Source organism: Lissotriton vulgaris, chromosome 6 (genome assembly GCF_964263255.1).
Source record: "Lissotriton vulgaris chromosome 6, aLisVul1.2, whole genome shotgun sequence".
Lineage (NCBI taxonomy): Eukaryota > Metazoa > Chordata > Amphibia > Caudata > Salamandridae > Lissotriton > Lissotriton vulgaris.
In genome coordinates this window covers 1,002,610,647-1,002,632,723 of record NC_141694.1, presented here as the reverse complement: position 1 = coordinate 1,002,632,723, position 22,077 = coordinate 1,002,610,647, and positions in this window count along the sequence as shown.

The window sequence follows — 22,077 nt, the reverse complement described above, 5'->3', positions numbered from 1 at the left end:
TGACCTGTGACTAGGATATAATTACCTTTTTGAACACCTCTCATAGATCCCAATCTGAATCTACAGTTCTCTAATTCTCTGCAGAGTAATGATCAGTGGCTTGCTGAAGGCCACCTCTAATACAGGGCACCCTGAGACACCAAGGATTAAGCACCATCATTCGCTTTAGGTCAAGAGAGGTGTGAGAGGCTGGCTTAGTATATGGTGCTCACTTATGAAAGTGTAGCAAACTGCACTAATCCAGACAACACTTATGGTGATTTTAGTGGTGTTACACAACCTTAGAAAGCTCTCTAAGTGGTAGCTGTGGAGAGCAGCCTACAGGCTTAGTCCAGAAGGAGGGGTGTAAAGCAGCTTGTTTTACTAGTACTTAATCTTATGGTATAGGTTAAGTGAAAAATAATCACACAGTGTAGTTATAAAAATAGGTATTTTATTACAAACACTCCATAACACATTGCAATATCTTCTATCCGGAGATATAAACAAAATACACACAATACTTAGGAAACAGAACACTTAAGTAGCACAAATACACAGTGGTCTCCAGGGGGAGACCAAACCACATACTAAAATAGTGGAATGCAAACCTCGACTCCAGGCATGAATGGACCGAGAAGATATAGAAGTGTTGGGTGTAGAAAGGTGGATATCTGACTATGGTTACCCCCAAACTTTTTGCTTGGTGTTTAGCTGGTTTTCGACTTAGTTGGCCTGGGATCCTGCTATTCAGGGCCCCAGGCTAATTGCTCTGTCCTTAAAATGGACTCCATGTACCTTAGGTACATACACAATTGGAACTGGTTCACCTCATAGGCCCCTGTAACAGTGTACCCTAGGTACCCAGGGCAAAGGTGTATCCAAGGCCTACCAGGGGCTGCAGCATGTATTATGCCACCCCTGGCCTGGCCTCCATATTTGACACAACTGGCTGATCCATCAGCTGGGGTAAGTTGGTGTAATCACCTCTTACTTAGATATAGTATACCTGTATCTAACCTATCTGGACACATGTTAACCTATAAGCCACTCCTATGCAAGGCCTCGACAATCCTGGAGGCAGAGTGCTTGGTTTCATGTGAGATGGTGCTCTGGCACGAGCTGAGCCCGTCTGCAGCTGTCGGGAACAACTCCCTTAGCTGTTCCGGGATATTGCCATACCATATACTCTTAAGTGCATTATAATCCTCGCGGTTACTTGCTAACTTTTGTTTGGCTTTATCAAAACATGTCGAGTAAGGTGTCATACAAATTGGGATACTACTCCCTCGCCAATTCTGGTGACGGGGGTAGCATTCCACCCTTCTAGAGGGACACAACATGTACATAACCTGAACCCCGGTTAAAGTTAAACTCGAGCCTCAGCATCACAAAATGGATGCTGCCACCACAGACACAAGTCTGACCTCCTGCTGCTGGGAGTCCTGCCAGCGAGGGAGGCTTGGACAAAGGGTTTCCTGCCTTGGGAGGTGCGAGCACCACCCCAGACAGGATTTTGTGTATTGGGTAGGACAGGGCTGAATAGAATGAGATATGCCTGGGGCACACAAGGTGTCCCCGTGCATAAGCCAGTCCAAACCGGTGCTGGGGCTTTCCAGCCCCAGTCCTGGTGCGGAGCTGGACAAAGGAAAGGGGGTGTAATTGCCCCCCTTCCTGGTCCCACCCATAGGATGGACCTAGCAGGTGATCCGGCCCCCAGATTGAGAATAAGAGTAGGAGCTGTGTCCCAAGACTTCAGATCATCCTGAACTCGACTTGAAACTAAGAAGAAAACTGGACTTCGACATTCTGCTGTACAGAAGACTGAAGAGCATCTCCCTTGTGGCCATGGAGTGACCACCCTGTGAATACAGGCACCATCCAGCAACTCGACGTCTGCTTTGGCGCCGCCTCCCGCCGGAGCCCGAGCCCAGAGCCCAACGAGATCCAGACTCCCAGACATCTCAGAGCCCGATCCACAGTCCCTGAAAAGAAGAGACCCGTGGAGGCACCGAGAGACGTGGGACCGGCCATCTTGAAAGACTCACGAGAAGCTGACTGCGCAGCACCCGAGGCACCCTCGACGCTGTGCTTTGGGGTTTGAGAAGTCCCCCCACCGAGCAGCATCTGCACCCAGTGGCGGCTGGTGAGATTTGAAAGTGGTGAGGCAGGAACTGATAATCATACTGCACCGTAGCGAGTGAGCGTAGCGAACGAGCCCGAACTCCCTAAGGAGGGTTCGGGGGGAATTCCCCCCGAGAAAATTTTGAAAAAATAGTGGAAAAATGGTGCATTTTCAAGCAAATTTGAGAAAGCAGGAAGGTTAATAAAGCAATTGTGAACGTGCAGGTATTACATTATTAAAGAGCTGTCATATAACATAGGTAGCTGCTTATTCAGTATATCCACAGAGCTTTATAACAGACTTTAAGATACAATGCTGAGAACCTCACAGATTGTTTTTATTTAAACTGCAAACAACAAAACAAACAACTTTTTTGATTTAAACTGCAAACAACAAAAGAACCAACTAAACAGGTCACAAACTATCACCATTCAACATATTTACTTTTTGTATCTAAATTCAGCACGTCTGTCTTTAAGCGTAGCAAATTTTTCAATTACTTGAACGTTAAAGTCAGCAATATTTTGAACAAGCTTGCTCTCTATAGAGAGCATTGCCAACGCATTGAGTCTTTCCTGAAGCATGGGGTTCCTCAGGAATGTCTTAATCCTCTTTAAGGCGGAAAAAGATCGTTCTGCCTCTGAGGTTGTCATAGGAGTGGTAATTACTATTTTTAGTAAAGCTACTGTCTCTGTAAATGTCTTTTCCATATTAAGTTCATGAATTAAAGACAGCAAAGACCTGGCATATTTGGCCTTCTGGTACACAGGAATTGAGTACATTACTATCAACTCAATTTTCAGGTCCTCTTGGTTGAGCATTGGATAAGCTTCCACAGCCTCATGCAGAGCATGCTCAGGGAAGGATTCATTACATTTTGCAAAGTATTTACTTTCCAATAATGCAGCACTCTCCAAATGTTTTGTGAAAGCAAAACGCTCTTGCGCATGCACAATTGCAATGTCACATATCTCTTTTGCACTTCGGACCAGAGTGGTGATGTTTTTCCTGTGGTTTGAAAAAGTTGAAGCCGCTGGCAGTTGGCTGTCTAAATTGTCAACCTCATCTCTCACTTTGTTTATGCTTGCGACAAAGTCAGTGGTATATCTTTTCACAGAGACAGTATCTATGTCTTGTCCTTGTAACTGATTGTATAAAGTCTCGACATTTGACATTATCTTTTCAAATAAAAACAGAAAGAACTGAAGCTCTCTATCTTTTAGTGTTCTAGCAAAGCCACGGGCTTCACTGTGACTTTTGAAATCAAAGGTTTCATTGGCTTCTATGGCTTCAAAACATTTCACAAGGTCCTCCCTATATTGAAATATTAATTGGACTGTACGTATGTTATAGTTCCAACGAGTTGAGGATCCACTCAGAACCCCTTTTGTCCACAATCTCCTGAAGTGCTTCCATTCTTTTTAGGGAACGTGAGAAGAATGCTGCCATGCCTCCTACATCCTGAAAGAAAATTCGTGTCTCTGAGATCTTTGATACTGCCTGTTGCATGATAAGATTAAGTTGGTGGGCGTGACAGTGCACATAATGAGCATACGGGTAGACATCTCTAATTCTTTTCTGTACGCCACCATGGCTTCCACTCATTACGGACGCACCATCATAGCTTTGTGCAATAAGTTTTTTTCTTTGACACACCTCTGGAAAAATTAAGTTGAGTTGATGCAGTATAGCTGCAGTAATGGTTTCTGCAGTGGAGTTTTTTAAATGAGTGAAACCATAGAACCTCTCCACAACATTATAGCCATTGTCCAGGTACCGAAAGACTAATACAGACTGCGTTTGTGTGGCCACATCAGTGGTGTCATCAGCCTGAATAGCCACAAAGCATTTTGTGATCTGCATCAGGTACATGTTCTTTGCAGCAGGCACATTAACCTTCTCTGCTATCTTTCCATGAGTCAAAACATCCATTAGACAAAACTCTGATTTCTCTCTAGGAAAACTATTAACAATATCCTTGGTGCAACAACAAGAGTTGCATGGCTAAACATTTATAAGGTCCCAAAGGCGCGACCAGTAGGCTATGCCAATGCTTGTTCTGTTGTTTACACTGGCAATACTTAGTTTTTTCAGTCCTATACAAATTATGTGTTCGAGGTCAATAGAAAATATAAGCCAATCATAATTGAAGTGTGATCACAGACACACAGTAATGCTATTTCTCCCTGAGCGGCTGCAGCATTTCTTTATAAAAATACGTCCGTCCCTCTGACACTGCTGGTTTAGCTTCATGGACACGGTCAGGTGGAAGGGTCAGTGCCCTTCAACAGGACGCCTTGAATTGAATACTATTACATTGAGTAGTAAAACATGGTATTTACAGTGTGAAAAGACAGAAGTGTGATAAATTAAAGCACACTATTAAGCGGATAAATCAGGCAGAATCAGTTATTTAACATAGCGCCACAAATATCAGGGATGAATTTGAGCTGATTAAAAGAACACCCTGATCACTAGGGCACAACCTGCTGTTCAGCCATCCATTTGGCTAAATAATGCTTTATGGAATGTATTTCACAGACAGGCCAGATAAAAAACAACTCATTGCATCTGTGGTATTTAACATGACGCAGACAGCTAATTTTGAACCTACACAATTTTAGAGGGTATTGGAAGAATACACTAATATTTAGCTGACTTTCCGGACACATAGTGCAGAATATGCGCTATTTAACAGTACATCCGGAAGAATAAGGCACAACGCTGCTCTTTTTAATAGGACATTACGATACATAGATGCTACTATTTTAAGGGGTAATTGGGTGTCAGGAATGGATGCGTCATGTTTATGTGGATTTTAAGCGCTACGCATTATGCAATTACTTATACCAGTTGCCGTCAGTCTAGTTATTATCCCTACAGCTTGGTGCCTCAGCTCAGCTCGTTCGACGCCTTGATAGACCCACCACCACCACCCTTTTCCCATATACTTAAATGCAATGCACTGAGGCGGATTAAACATTGTAGGAAGGTGGCTGCCTGACTATGGTTACCCCAGATTTTTTGCCTTGTGTTTAGCTGGTTTTCGACTTAGTTGGCCTGGTTCCCTGCTAATCAGGGCCCCAGGCTATCTGCTCTCTCTGTAAAATGGATTCCATGTACCCTAGGTGCATAACTAGATTGGCTTGGGTCATCTTATCAGCCCCTGTATAGAGCACTATAGGTGCCCAGGGCATAGGTGCATCCAAGGCCTACCAGGGGCTGCAGCATATTTTTTGCCACCCCTGGCTGGCTATCTAAAATTGACACAACTGGCTGATCACTCAGCTGGGGCAAGGTGGTGTAATCACCCCTTGCTTAGATATAGTATGCCTATATCTAAACCTAACTAGACACATATATACCTATCAGTCACTCCTATGGCAGGCCTTAACAATCCTGGAGGCAGAGTGCTTGGTTTTATGTGAGATGGTGCTCTAGCATGAGCTGAAAGGAAGGAGAAAACCACACACAAAAAGGGGGACCTTTAGAAAACTCCATCTAGGCATATTTCGGCCTGTTGGACCAGAGATTCGGAGAAAGACCCTTGTTGTAGGTCCATGGAGCAGGGAAAACCGGCATAATCATAGGACCCGGGAAAAAAAAAAAAAAAACCCCGGAAACTTACTTCCACTGTATCAGGTATTCCCAAAAAGCAACTCTTTTCCTACTGCAGGATCTGGCCAGGTCTACTTTAGAAACTTCATATAGGGATGATAACCATCCTGCGTATGTAGGAGGGGCTGTATCCACCCAAAACCTACAGATCTGTCTCCTTGCCATTAAAATTGCAAAAAACAGGAAGGATCTGGCATGCCCTAAGATGTTTTCATCAATCCCGAAGATAATCAGAGGGAGAGTGCTACTCAAAGTGATATTTAGAATAGAAGAAAGGGCATCCATCACCTCTTCCCAAAAACGGCTAATGGCTGGGCACTCTTTAAACATGTGCACATCTGAAGCTTCTGCAAGATCACATTTGTTACACTTTTTACCAGGCTGGAATTTGGCTAATTTTTGTGGAGACAGATATGCCTGATGTAAAGTAAATAGGTGGTTTCGTCTCAGCCAAGCTGGCTTCACAATTTTATACAGTAAACTAAAAGAGTTCCGCCACAAATGCTGACACTGTTCCCCCACATTGATACCCCATAGCACCTCCGGGAGGTTGATGTCATCATCTATCTCCTCCAGGATCGCCCAGTACCCACATGTAACCTCCTTTCCCCCCCCTGGTCTTGTCATCAATAGATTTTCTAAGTTGCTGTAATTTCCCAGGGGGGCTCCCTTCCTTATCAATGCCTGAGCCCAACTGGTCAATTGAATGTATTTAAAGATGGTTAACCTTGGCCCGACTCTCTCCCGCAAAGCCTCCCAGGGTAACAATGAACCTCCTGCTATCAGTTCTCCCCAGTTAAGAATTCCGGCTTCCTTTATTGAGCATGCCAGCCTGTCTTTAAGACACAAAGGAGTGCCTGGCGAATCCCAGATGGGGGCTAAGTTGGAAAAGTAGCTCATCCCTGTTTGTCTCCTAATTATGGACCAACTACTGGCCAATGAATGAAGAGTTTTTAATTGTATCTTTTTAAAACATTTCTGGTCCCCAAACTTAAAAAGAAAACCGTCAGATGAAAGTTCTGACCCCTCCAACATAGCTCGAAACATCCTCCCCCTAGGGTTATCCACTGGTGTTTTTAGAAGCATTCTTGAAAAAGATAATTGGAAAGCCCAAGCATAATATTGGATGTCTGGAGACGTTAACCCTCCTTTTTCTCTCCTTCTCCTCAGTTTTTTCCAAGCCAATCTTGTGGCTCTATTCCTCCAAATGAAAGAATTTATTTCTTGTTGACATTTAGATATTTGTTTGACATCGAAAGCCATAGGGATAGAGTTAAACAAGAAGGTATATTTAGGCAGGATAGACATTTTTATAAGATTTGTCCTCCCATAGATAGATAACGGGAGATGGTTCCATGTTTTTAGTTGTTTTTGACATTCCTTATGTACTCACTCAAGATTGTAAGTGGCGATTTTACTTATATCTTGGGTTATTCTGATGCCAAGATAACGCATAGAGGACACTACATCCACCTGAGTATTTGGGATATTCCAAACCATAATTTCAGTATTTTCGGAATTTATGTTGTATCCGGAGATTTTACCGAACTCCTCAGCCCTCCTGATCACGGAAGGAAGGGCCAGATCTAAGTTTGATGTCATTATGAGGATGTCATCGGCATATAGAGCTACCCGCTTTTCCCACCCTTCAAAGCTAAATGGTGGTATATTAGCCTCCTCTCTAAGAAATTGTGCGAAAGGTTCAATATAAAGGTTAAAAAGGAGGGGAGAAAGCGGGCAACCTTGCCTTGTGCCTCTTGAAATTTCAAAAGGCTCTGTTAGGGAGTTATTTACATAAAGCTTTGCCGTCGGGGTCTTATATATGAGTGAAATCATACGGCAGAAATTTTCGGGCAGATTGAATTTCTCCATGACTGCAGCCAAATAGGACCAGTTGACCCTATCAAAGGCCTTAGTCGCGTCCAGCGTAAAGACAGCCAAAGGCAGAGAAAAAGTGGTAGCGATGTCAATCGCCCCAACCAGATCTTGCGTGAGGTCAGCTAAGTATCTGCCCTTAATAAAGCCCTTTTGGTCTTCATGAATTAAAGAGCTCGCCACCCTCCCCAGCCTGCTTGCCATAATGGCTGCAAAGATCTTATAATCGCTGTTGAGGAGCGAGATCTGGCGATATGACCCACATTCTTTCGGATCTTTCCCTGGTTTAGGTATCACGACAACTGTGGCATCGCTCCAAGACTTTGGAGGGTCCCTCCCCTCCAAAAGGATGTTATTGAAGACAGAAACCATTATTGGGGCAATCTCCTCCTTAAGTGCCCTATAAAATTCCCCTGGCAACCCGTCGGGGCCTGCTGCCTTCCCCCGCTTTCCTTGCCCCAAAACCTTCTTAATTTCTTCAACAGAAATCTCTTCTTCCAACGACCTACTCTGCTCTGGTGATAGCTTTGGAATAGAAAGTTGGTCTAGCCAGGCCTCCCTCCCTGCCTTATCCTCCAGAGTGTCTTCCTTATAGATATTTTGGAAAAAGTCCCGGAAAGCACCTCCTATTTCTTCCTTAGTGGTCCGGGGGGCAGCATCTCCCTCCACCCTAATCTCCCTGATGTAGTTTCGGGCTTGGTCGGTTTTAGTTTTCCAAGCGAGAATTTTCCCCGCCGCCTCGCCAAACTCAAAATGAGAGATTTTACTCGCCTCCCACCTTCTAGAGACCCTAGCTTGTAATATATTTTCTAATTGTGACTTTAACTCTCCATATCTTTCAAAGTCTGCACCTGATCTAGTTTGGGCACCCAAGGTGCTTTCAATAGATTTCATTTCCCCCTCCAGATTTTCAATATTTTCCCTGAATTTCTTCCTTCTGTAGGAAGCTCTGCTCGTAATACATCCCCTCAGAAGGCTTTTAATGCATCCCACATAACGTGGATTTCCGTAGAATCTATATTTACCTCCAAGAAATGCCGGGTCTCTGATCGAAAAAAGTTGACCTCCTCATTTTCTAAAAGAATGGTGCGGTCGAATGACCAAGAAGTATGACTATGTTTGTGACCAGGTTTCAATATAAATGAGATGGCCGAATGATCAGAGAGATGTGAGGGAAGGTAGGAAATATCTATCAATAGGTCTTTCAGACAATAGCTAAACAAAGCATAGTCTATCCTAGACACATGTTTATATTTAAAGTTTCGGAAAGAAACCCCAACGTATCCACTGCCCTTTCCCTCCAAACATCTGCAAGACCCAGTTGTGACATTGCTATTAAGAGGTCTTGTCTAGATTTGGAGAGGGCGCAGGCTCTAGATTTAGCAGACTTATCTAATTTTGGGTCTAGAACGATGTTAAAGTCACCCATCCAAATAACTGGGTCATGAAGAGCCAGTAGGTTGTCTAGTATGATATTTAAATAGGTGGGGTCGTCCTGGTTAGGGCCGTAGTACCCGATCAGGGTAAAAGGAAGGCCATCTAACCTAACCCTTACAATAAGCCACCTACCACTTCTATCCTCCCTATATTCCATGATCTGTGCTTTTGCTTGTTTTTTGAAAATAAAGAGCACCCCCCTAATGTTTGCTGATTGGTCTGTGCAAATAAAATTGTCAACCCATTTTTCCTTTTTTAGAAACTCTGTTGTTTCTACCTTGAGGAGGTGTGACTCCTGAATGGCTATGACCTGTGCCGGGGAATCTTTCAAATATTGAAAAATGTTTGCTCTCCTCCCCCTAGTGCGCAGGCCATTGACATTCCAGGATAAAAAATGTAACTGAATCCTTTTTCCCCCGTCACCTTACCGCGATCTCTACAGATGCCTGCCTGCACTGCTTTTCCCCGAAGGAGTCCTCGAGCCGCTGCGCTGCGGCCACGCCTGGGCTCCACGGCTGCAGCCTTCCAGCGTTGTGGTAGAGAAAGCCTGCAAGCAGAAATGAGGGTGGGGGCGGGGGCCCAGTCCGAAGCCCCAAAACACATCCACTGGACGGCTCAGAGAGGCAGCGCCTTTCCGTTTAGCGGCACCGCGACCTTCCGTGTATCATGAGAGAGGGAGAGGAAAGGGAGCGGAGAGTTTCACCGAGGACGCGCGCTACCGCTCTTCACACGGGCGCCATGTTTTCCTCCTCCACATTTCCTAAAATGTCTACCTTAATTATATTTGATAGATTCACAATATTGCCGGTACTTTAGACTACGACCGCCCTCTGAGCCCTTCACAACAACGAGCTATCTATACTACGAAATGGTGAGTACACCATATAGTGTAATTAATAAGACTTTCCTGGATTTCAGTCGCAGATTGCCTTCTCTAAACTTGCCTCCTCAATGTCCGCATTATTCTTCCTTGATAGATTCTACTTCAATCCTGATCCGTTTGATTGTAATCAGCCACACAGCTTTGTCAAGTGCGTGCTCTGTACATACCACGTTGTGGTAAGTTTACCAATCCTTGACACTATGACATGACTTAATAGCCCACATTAATACCAGACATGATCAGGTGCGATTATCACAAGACCCGGTTATTGCATTATGGTCCTGACTTATCGGGCCCCAGATGTATTACCAGGTCCCAATGAGTAGTTATCTTTATGTACTATGATTGCTAGGCCGTATACACCCATTCCGGGCTGGCTTATCTCCAACGGCTTTTGTCGTTATTTATCCATTTGTCCCTCATTGTATAACAAGTCGTAGTGACTGTTTAGCCCAATCAATGTAATTGCACTTTGCTCACACAAGTATAGCCCTTAATTGATATTGCTTTTGAAACCAAGTCGAGCCTTAATGTAGCCTGTATACCTTTTACCAATCCTATCACGGGATTTGTGTGCTGCCATGTTATGATATATCAAGGGATAATCTTTCCCGTGCTTAAACTACTTATTTATATATTAAATAGGTTATGTGTCCCCCTTTCCTGTCCTGATGAAGACCCCACAGCAAGGATAGCACTAATACCTGCATTTATGAGGGTCGAAACGTCGACAACTACTTGCCTTTGAATATCAACTTCACGCCCTATTCTTTCATTTATTGAACTATGTGGAGTATGTTTTTCTTTGAAATAATTGTTTTGAACTGATGGTCCCGGTCTCTGTACATTTTATGTAACATTGACAAAAGTTCCATACTTTTTGATTGTACTGTCACTCTAGAATTATCCTTCTTCTCTTTCACTTCTTCCTCACTTGATCACCAACCACCTCCCTTCCTTACTTCCTCTCCCTACTTGGGGCACTGCTAAACCACTTATTTATTGTTCGAATACACTGTATATTTAATATACGTTCCCATTGTGATTAAAACAGTGTGGACAGATTTGTTGTTTGGTTGACTTATTTTTTTACTTTTTCTTGATTATTGTTCTCATGTAACTGGGACCCCTTCCTTTCACTACTTAGTCAGCCCAGGTCCCTGTGACTTTAGCCGGGTAAACCCCCTATTAATATCCTAGCATGAGCTGAGCCTGTCTGCAGCTGTCGGGACCAATTCCCTAAGCTGTTCCGGGATAATGCCATACCATATACTATTAAGTGCATTATAATCCTCGCCTTTATATGTTAACTTTGGTTTGGCTTTATCAAAACATGTCGTGTAAGGTGTCATATGATTTGGAATACTACCCCCTCACAAGTCCTGGCGACGGGGGTAGCATTCCACCCCCCTAGAGGGAGACAACATGTTACTGTGCTAAAACCCGGTTGATTTTAAAAGGAGCCTCAGCACCACAAAATGGATGCTTCTGCCACAGACACAGGTCTGACCTCCTGCTGCTGACCGAAACTCAGCAGAGGAGGCCTGGACAAAGGCTTTCCTGTCGCAGGGAGGTGTTACACCACCCCAGACAGGAGATAGTGGATTGTAGCAGGGAGGTTTGAAGGAAACCAGACACTGCCTGGGGAGCACAAGGCTGCCCCTTGCATAATCCGGCCAAACCAGTTCTGGGGCACACCAGCCCCTGTCCCAGCGTGGCCTGGATCAAAGGAAAGGGGTGTATCCACCCCTTTCCTGGGTCCCACCCATAGGAGGCGACCTAGCAGGTAATCCAGCCCCCTAGATTGGTATAAGAATGGGAGCAGTGCCAACGCACTCGGATTATCCTGATGAAACATAAGAAACGAAACTCTGGACCCTTTGACATCCTACTCGACGTAGAAAACTGAAGAATCTCCCTTGTGGTCAAGGAGTGACCACCCTGTGCAAACAGACACCATCCAGCACCTCGACGTCTGCTTTCTTGCAGTTCCCGCCGGTACTCGAACAACAGAGATTGACGAGATCAAGCTTGCCTGCCTTCTTACAGCCTGATACACAGTCCCTGCAGAGCTGAGACCTGTGGAGGCGACCGGAAGCGTGGGACGCGCCATCTTGAAAAGACCACGAGACGCTGACTGTGCAGCCCACGAGTGACCCTCGAAGCTGTACACCGGGGTTTGAGAAGCCCAAACCCTGAGCCACTATTGCACCGAAGCTCACCCCTCTACACTTGACGAGTGCTGCGTGGGGCCCTTCTGCTTTCTTTGGCTCGACGCTTTGGCCCGGTCACTTGCCAGCTAGCTTGTGGCCCTTGTGCCGGCGAAAACCTAAAACCGACTTGTGATTCTGGTTGCTCCAGACTTGCACCAGCTCCTCTGAAAAGGAGCACCCGCTCTGACCCTCCTGGTCCGAGTGAGAAGCAATCTTCCAGTCCTGCGTGGATTGCTCTTGCCAAGTGTTGTTTTCTCCGATCTTGAAGCCGACAGCGGCGACAGGCCTGCGTGGGACAGCTCGTGACCCGCTCCTGGATGTTGCAGATGCCCCAGAGCCCACGTGGCAGCGGAGAGAAGCTCCTCGACAACCACCTGATTGCGCCCGACATTGCCTGGTTCCGTCCTGGTTCCACCCTGGTCACTGCTGAGTGACCCAGACTCTGTCCCCTCTGCTTTCAGGTACTTTACAACTCTGATCCACCCTTGGATCACACCGGACACTTCTCCTTCACATCGCCTGCAGCATCTTCAGCTTCAAGCACCAAGAACCTGCGTGACGAAACCCGACGCCACTTCGACCCTATGCACCCGCTTCCTGTGGGTGAGGTAACATTGCAATGCCAGTGTTCCCACACTGGTACACACCTCTAGGGTCTGTGTCTAAAGTTTTGTCCATCTAGGTTCAGCGGAAGTATCCTTAAACTCTATTTGTGTAACTTTTACGCACCATTGACTTTGCATTGGTGCATGCGTTTGCTTTAAGCGCGGCACCCGAATCCCGCGGGCTTTTCCCGACTTCAGCATTGCTTGTCCCGACTGCTCCCAGCGATTCCCTAGGCCCTAGGCCTAACCACTGTTCGATTGGTATCTCTTATACCACTTTCTTAATATATGGTTTGAGTGGCCACCCGCCCTCATCCATAATTGTGCAACTTTGTATGTTATACTGTGCTTTTGATTTAATGCTTGTGCCCCTTTGCTCAAAAAGAGTACTGGGGATTATTTTAGAAATAAACACATATATTTTTATAATATATACTTGTGTGGTGTCCTTTCATTTGATATTACAGGATTGTGATTGGTAAAACAGCTCGCTTAACACGACCTCTTGAGTGTAGCCTTTAAGGCTGCTTAGTCTATGCTACCATTAAGATAGCTTGTCTATAAGGTTGACTTACAACCAGACACCATAAGGGATTGTTTGGACTGATACAAGGTGGTTCCAGAATTGGAAACATCATATATCAGGCCAACTTCTCACAAACATTATTTAAAAAATGTGCTTTATATTAAAACCACACATGTGGAGTTTGACCAGAGACTGTACAGATACACACTACGGCAGGCGTCGAATGAAGAGACTGTTTGACTTCTTGCCAGTTGCTGGAACAACTGTTTGCCTTCAAGCGCCGAGCGTCTGACATCCTCATTGTTTATGTAAAACATGAGAGGCGCCCGCTGTGGACCACGAGCGCACAAAATCATCGTAACTTCGAAGTGCCTGTTATGAGGAGGAGGTACATGGCTCAATTCGTGCTATTAAGGGGGGCATAGGTTTTCCCTAAGTTTCACATAGTAAAAAACAAAGTACAAGCCGCGAACACTACAAGAACCACTTGGAGCTAAGCAGGCAAGGTGTTGATATGCGCAAAAGTACATACTGCCAGAATTTCCATGGTACATGTGAACACAGGCGAACTTTAGACAGGGGTGTTACCAGTTCACGCCACGGCCGTTACAAATCCCCAAATGAATTATTACAGATACGTAAATGGGCTTGGCAGGTACTGTCAGCCTTAGTATGTGCACTTCTTTCATTTGAAAAGGACACAGCTGCCACCTTTTAAAATTGCTTATGTGTTATTTGTTTGGGTTTCAGTGTACTTATGAGTGAGTGACATTCAGCTCCCAAATCTGTGACACTTTCTCGTGAGTAAACCCAAGCAATAAAGTCCACGGAAAAAGACACATTTCAGAAATTACATGCTTTTGAGCAATGAGCAGCTCTTGAAACCGCTATAAAACATGAACGATAAACGCACTGACCATCTCCCTCTTTTAAAATAATGACACGCATATTCACAGTGCTTTTTGTTGCATTCAGGGGCCTTGTAGCACTACTAATACATGATAGCCTACTTCACCAACCAGGATTCAAATCTGTCTCTATATACATGCATGCACATTCAATACACAGGCCCCTATGGTGATTTAATAAACTAACTGAGATTTCATATTGTAACATTTCCACAGATGTTATTTAATATTCAATTACTTTTGTGTATTATGTATGTATGAAAATGAGCTATTTAATATTAAACACTAAATATCTGTGCCTTTTGAGGCAGCCAATCTCAGACATCAGACTGTGTGCAATACCGTTTTGAAATAATGGCTTGCATATTGACAATTCTTTCAATCGCAGGCTAGAACCTTGTACCATAAATATACAAGTCTCTTTTTCAGAAGCCGGTGGTCGCACTAGCTGCTGACAGGTCGCGGAGTATCAATCAGTACAGCTGGATGTCTTTCCCCTGCGGTGATTAGCAGCAGGTCTTCTGTGTTACTGGCCACAACAGATTCCGCACCTCCTATTGGTCTGAACCCTGATTAAAACTCACGCAGGATGGTGTTTAGCTCTTCATATTCTGGTAGTTGTCTGCTTTTTTCGGATTCCAGCATTTTTCTTATGTTTGGGGGATCGAATATTGGGCTACACAAGTTTTCTTCAGCATTCAATAATTATGCACTCTGTATTTTGTATCCATCGCTCATGCGGAGTCACGGTCGAGCCACGATTGCTTAAAAACACCACAGCTGTTGGAAGTCATTTGGATATAGGATTGCTAAAGAAACCCATATTTCTTCACCGAATGCACTGAGAAGGGCGTGAACTACCCCACATTCTATTAGTCAGGGAAAGGCTGGAAGAGGGCCGGGTAATTCAAATGTATTGATTATCATAAAAAGGAATGATCAAATTTTTATGGTAGGCGCATGCGACCTTATAATCATTGCTGGAGTACGAAAAACAGCTCAGACTCTGCGTACCGCTTATGGAAAAAGAAGGCTGGTGTATTTTGCTGTAAAAAGTGTGTTAAAATCTGTCATTTAGTTCCGTGTCACTGTCAGACAGAGGAAATGTGGTGCTATAGTAATGCAGCGGCTTCATTCTGGAATTAAATGATAAATCGCAGGACATCGACATGAGTCACGCCATCAACCTTGAAAGGATGAAAGGCAGTCGCAGCCTCATCATCCGTGACTCAAATCTGGGCGGCCCTTCAAACCATGCCCTAACTAGCACGCACCTGAGCCAATAGAGCAGTGGTTTTGGTTTTGCCTGTGGAACTCAACAGCACCACATGGCTACGCGTGCTCAAATGAGGCTTATTACAAATAATAAAAATGATGGTGAGAGCTGGCCTGGTAAATTTAGAAGTCTGGTGATGTCTGAAAATTAGAAAGTTATTTCACCACGATGGAGAGTCAGACCAGAAGCCACCAGTTTTCCGTCATTGTCACAGAGCAGTGTGCAATAAACACCAGCAGCTGGTACCTTTAGTGATGTGCGCTGTGATGTGAGCTGCCTGTCCCATCCTGGCCATTTGTAATTGTTACCACATAGCAAGACTCTACTCCTTAAGAGTTGTTTAGTAAGTACGTAGCCTAGGCGGGCGCGGGTCACCGGGGTCAGTCATGTGAAAAAACTAAGGGGCATATGTATCATTGAAATTCGCATTCGCAAAGGCCGAAATTCGCCGAATTTCGGCTTTTGCGAATGCGAATTCTCAATATGCAATGTATGAAGCAAATGTGGTTCAAAATAAGGAATCGTACAATTTGCGATTCCTTATTTTGCGATTGCATGTAAGGAATCGCACAATGTGCGATTCCTTACATGCAATGTATCATGCAAAAAATATTACTAATTGTCCCTAAGGAATCGCAAATTACCACCAACTTCAAGTTGAATTGAATTCCTTTCAAAAAGCAATTGTTTTAAAAACCAAAGGTGCCATGTGACGCCCTTAGGGCATGTATGCGCGCCATATGCGCTCACATGTCATTTTCAGGGGTGCAGCCTTTGGACACCCCTGCACCCTTGCGAATATTCTCAATTTGCGATTAGCAAATTGCTAATTGCAAATTTCCCCTTCATTCCTATGGGCCTCCTGGCATACCATTTTGCGATTCTCAAATAGCGATTAGCAAAAAATCGCTATTTGAGAATCGCAAAATGCTTTTTTGATACATATCGCCCTAAGTATTCTCCGGCCCGGGCATATCTGTCAGGAAGACGTGTTCTGTTCCTCTTATGAATATTATTATCATTATGATAATATTCAGAATCGGAACACGTCTTCCTACAGATATGCCCGGGCCGGAGGATAATTAGTTTTTTCACATGACTTTGCGGGCGGTGTTGCGCTTCACGGCTCAGTTGGTTGGTTGCCATTGCCAGCCTGACTAGCACGCTGCACGAGCATACCCCGGACAGTAGATCAACTGATCAAGGCACATGAGTGACGAGTCTACTCTCTGTCTCATCTCAAATTAATCAATGTCAGTGCTGGCGGCCTGGCCTGGCGGCACAGGAAAAAACTTACATGGTGGTGGTGGACGGCTCGAAACTTAAGCACCAGGCGGTCCGGACCCGACCGTCCGTAGTAGGCAGGCAGGCCGCAGGCACACTGTGGCACTGGCACACACAGTCAGAGTGACTCTAGACCAGCTCACGACACTCAGCATCAGGACAGCACACAACCAACGACCATCACCTAGACATGGCTGGAATAGCCATATGGTGATTGGCCATACAGTGCGGCCCCTCAGAAGATCAGCCAACACCCACGCGTGGCACCATCCTGCTGCAGCAGCAAATCCTGGCGCAGCGTTACCAGCAACACTGCGCCAGGATTGGCTACGAGCAGGATACTATCTGCCCATTAGGGGCCCCCTGGTCCCTGCCGTGCAGACTGTGTCTCGAGTGAAATAGAGGGGGGGGGAGGGAAGGTCTAACCCAGTATGCGCATGCGCGGGCACGTCTACATTTGTGATACTCCTGGATTCCACATGCGCACCATTGTTGCGCTGTCTATTCCGGAGTCTCCGACTGCTCTGCCTGTGCGCTGCCTGTCACTCTCTCCCGCAGCCCCGCCCCCCCACGGCCCACTTCCTATACAATGCCCGATTCTGTTGGGCTTTTCCCGGCAGGTAGCGCGCAGTGCGCTCAGATGATTTTTTAATGATCAGAGTGACTGAGATGCAAAAAGCCCTTGTGTGGCAGACAGTGCGGGGTCATCCTAGTCCATGGCTAGTGGGGCAATGCCCCAATGCCCCCAATGGACGGACCGCCACTGTCTGCACCGAAGATCAGCCCCCCAGCATCTCCACGATCTGCGTGGGGCCCTTTTGCATTTTGCCACTCAACGCGCCATCCCGGTTACTGGCCCGTTGGCTAGTGGCCATCTTGGCAACGAAATCCAAAATCAACACCACTGGTCTGGTTGCTCCAGACTGGCCCTCGCTCCTGTAAAAAGGAGCACCCCCTCTGACCTTGCTGGTCCGAGTAAGAAGCTTGCATCGTTTCCTGCGTGGCTTGCATTAGCCAAGGCCTGTTTGCTCCGATCAAGAAGCCGACACTGCCATCAGCTAGAGCCTTCGTGGGACAGCTCATGACCGACGCCTGGACGTCCTCGACCTCTTCGTGTCCACGTGGCGGCACTTCTTTGCCTGTTTGCACCCAACATCGCCTGGTTCCATCCTGGTTCCACGGTAGTCACTGGCTAGTGACATTGAACATTGTCCCCTCTGCTTTCAGGTCTTCACCTCTTCAGATCCACCCTTGGATCCACCGGAACTCTCCACGACGACCCGCCTGCAGCATCTTCATCTACAGGCTCCATAGACCAGCGCGACGAAACCCGACACACTTTGAGACATATGCACCCGCTTCCTGTGGGTGAGGTAACCCTGGCACTCCGGTGCTCCTGTGTAGCAATACACCTCTAGTGTCTATGTTCCAAGTTGCTAGGTTCTAGGTCATCCGCAAGGTTCCCTTTTCAGTAACTTTGTAACTTTTACGCACCATTGACTTTGCATTGGTGCATGCGTGTGCTTTAAGCGCTGCACCCGAGTCCGCGGGCCTTTCCCGACTTAGTCACTGCTAGTCCCAAACAGCTCCAGCGATTCCCCAGACCCTAAGCCTACTTCCTTTTCGATTCGTGGTACTTATAACACTATTTTAGTATAGTGTTTAGGTGGCCCCTAGGGCTCATCCATATTGTGCAGCTTTTGTATATTTAAACTGTGTTTTGTTTTAACGCATTTACTTCTGTGCTCATAAAGAGTATAGAGGATATTTGTAGTAAATAAATATATATATATTTTCAATATATATCTGTGTGGTGTCCTTTCGTTTGGTATTCAAGGGGATTGTATATGGTAAAACAGCTTGCTTCACATGCCTTTACAGAGTTTAGCCTAAGACTGCTTTGTCCACGCTACTAGGATAGCTGGTCTATAAGGTTGACTTACAACCAATCATTATAAGGGTTGCTTGGCATGGTACAAGGTGATCACTAGAACTAGTGAGCATCATATACCAGGCCAACTTCTCACATTGGTGAGCAGTGGATTGGGATCTGAGCTTGCTGTTGTTTTACCATTACAATCTTTGAGATTATCATTTGAAAGATCATACAGTTACCTGCTAGGTACATATAAAACAAGACTAGTATACTTAAGTTCTACTGAACTTAGTTGTTGTAGAGGATAGGGAGTAGCACACCCTGACTACAACTACTAGATAGGTTTAGTAGGTAAACACCAGTGTAGATAGATTGCAACATATCCACCCACACTAGAGCAATGTCTGGAGCAGAGGGGTCCACTGGACCTGCCCCTGTTGAGAGTGACCCTCCAAAGGCACCATCCAAATTTGCTATGTTAAACTTTAAAGAACTGAGGCAGCTCTGTACCTTAAGAGGTCTCAAGACGGGTCCAACCCCTACCACAGACCACCTCAGAGAGCTTTTAGACCAGTCTGAAGCTCTAAAGACCTCTAAAGCAGACCCCACAGGGAATGTTGAAGGAGGCTCTCCCACTGAAGATGATAATACTGACCCCCCTGTCCCTGTTGTCCAGATAGATGAGGAAGACCAAGTCACTGGAGATACTCAGCCTGAGGAGGAGGAGGAAGAAGAGGAGACCGAAGGGGAGAGCAGTGATCCTGTTGATGGCAGAAATAGTCAGGTGCCAGCCAGAGGGCTTAGCATGGCTAACTTAAGCCTATTTGGGACTGAGTCAGGGTTAAATCCACTCAGACCCCCAAATGGACTTAACCAGGAGCAAAGGAGGAGGAGGAATCACTCAGGTGAATCCAACACCTCCCAAGCTTCTAGAGGTTCTCATGGTCACTCCAAAAGGGGGATGACTAGCCCTCAGAGAAGGGAACATGAGGCCAACATGAGAGAGGCTGAGCTTAGGATCCAGAAGCAAGAATTAGAAGTTGCCCTGGCCCAAGAGAAATTTGCTAGAGCAAGACAGCCTAGAGAGAGTGGATTAGGATCCACTGGTGGCAGCACTATCCCTAAGGATGAAGACAGGTCCTATGACAATAGAAACCTGAGTAAGATTGTGCCCCCCTACAAAGCTGGGGATGACATCCACAAATGGATGACTGCACTTGAGAGAGCCTGCAGAGTACAGCAGATCCCTCAGGAGCAGTGGGCAGCAATCTTGTGGCTCTCCTTTGAAGGTAGAGGCCAAGACAGACTCCTCACAGTTAGTGATGGGGATTCTAGAAACCACCTGGTCCTGAAGAGTGCTCTGATTGATGTGTTAGGCTTAACCACTGAACAGTACAGGTTAATGTTCAGAGAGACCCAGAAGACACCGACTCAGGACTGGTCTGAATGTGTTCAATGTGCCACTAAGGCTCTGGAGGGCTGGTTGCTGGGAAGTAAGGTTACAGACTATACAGGATTGTATAATTTGATGATGAGAGAACACATCTTAAATAATTGTCAAAACCAGCTTCTACATCAGCACCTGGTGGACTCTGATCTGACCTCTCCACAACAATTGGGTAAGAGGGCAGACAAATGGGTCAGAACCAGGATCAGGCCTAAGAACCAAGCCTCAAGAGAAAGGTGGGTATAAATCCAAAGAGAAGACTTCCCCAGGGCCCCAAAACTCCAATGAGGGGGGTGGGTCCCAGAACAGTTCCTCTAACCAGAAGAAACCTTATTGCCATACCTGCAAACAGGTAGGCCATTGGAAAACTGACAGCAGTTGCCCAAAGGCCAACAATAAGGAGAATATACCTCCAAGTAAAACTCCAACACCTCCTGTCACTGTTAGCAGTGGTCCCCCAGGTGGTGGGAGCACCCCCAAGAATTTGGCTGGGTTTACTTTTGGAACTCAGGTAGACTCTGGCCTAACCAGGTCCCCTACCATATCTACTCTTGTCTGTGATAATGGCATGGGGTTTGCCAACTTCACTGATTGCCCAAACACGTTGAGCAAGTATAGACAGGAGCCCCTCATCAATGGTCTGAAAGTTGAGGCCTTTAGAGACACAGGGGCTAGCATCACCATGGTGACTGAGAGCCTAGTCCCCTCAAGGCAACTTTTACCTGGTGCCACATACCAGGTGACAAACATTGATGGAGTTCAGAAAAATCATCCCATAGCAGTGGTAAATCTCAGCTGGGGAGGTGTCACTGGCCCCAAGAGAGTGGCAGTGCCCCCAAACTTGCCTGTAGATTGTCTACTGGGGAATGATTTGGAAATCTCAGCCTGGGCTGAGGTTGAACAGAAACCCCATTCTAAAATGGTAAATCTCAATGGAAAGGTTAGTGGGGCTGTGATGGCCACAGCCCCAATCCAAGAAGTCCTTCCTGAAAAGGTTGGTAGGGCTGCGCAAGTCTCAGCCCCATCTCAAACAGATTCTTTCCCTGAACAAGTAGAGCTGTTATGATAACAGCCCATACCCAAACTGAGTCTCCTCCTGAAAAGGTTGGTGGGGCTGTGATGGCCACAGCCCAAACTCAAACCGATTCATGTGTTGTGAAGCCTGAAACAATGGATCACTCCACACAAACAGAGAGCATTGAGGAGGAAGAGAAATCTCCCTCCCACCAGACTTTAGCAAAGGATCGGCCTCCTCAGGGAACTGATCTTACCGCTGATGAAGGAACTGCCCCAGAGGTCGTTAGGCCTAGCCTGACAGAGCCCCTGATGTCAGTGGACCCTTCTCAGGTGGGACCCAGTCTGGAGCAGGTAATCTGCCCCTCTCTACCTTGCCTTAGCCAGCCCAGGGCTGCAGAGGACAAGAAGGACAGTGAGTCCCAAAGGGCCCCCTGTCAAATAAAGCACCCCCATCAGCAGATTAGGGGCACCAAAGCTAGCAGCCCTAGCCAGGTGAAAACTTTAAAAACTCCTGAGGGATCCCCCTTAAAAGTAGTTAGGGACCTCCCACAGATGGATATTGTTGGGTACAGCCAAACCTGGGTCCCAAAGGGCCCAAACCTGAACTGTCCCTCCAGTAAGCCAACCAAAGGGACCCAGCCTCCAGCTTTAGGTAGCCAGAGGTTCTGTCAGGGACAGGCAGCAGCGCAGGCTTACACACGCCACTAACCTTATACAGGGTGTCCGGCAGAAACGACTTCGGATGCTAAGCTCTCTTCCCCCAGCCAACCACGAAACCCACAGTGGAAACAAAACACACTGTGTGCCCTCGTACCTAGCCGGGAAAGGGGAAGTGGATAAAATAATAAATGGGTAGCGATGATTCTTTGGGTTCCCCCGGGAGTCTGGTCACCAAGATGCGGAAGACAGCATGGAAGGGCCCATCTAATTAGGGAAAAGTAATGAACACCATTAATACTATAGTTCAGGTGTCTCGGGTCGTATCCTAAACAATACCTAGGCACCTCA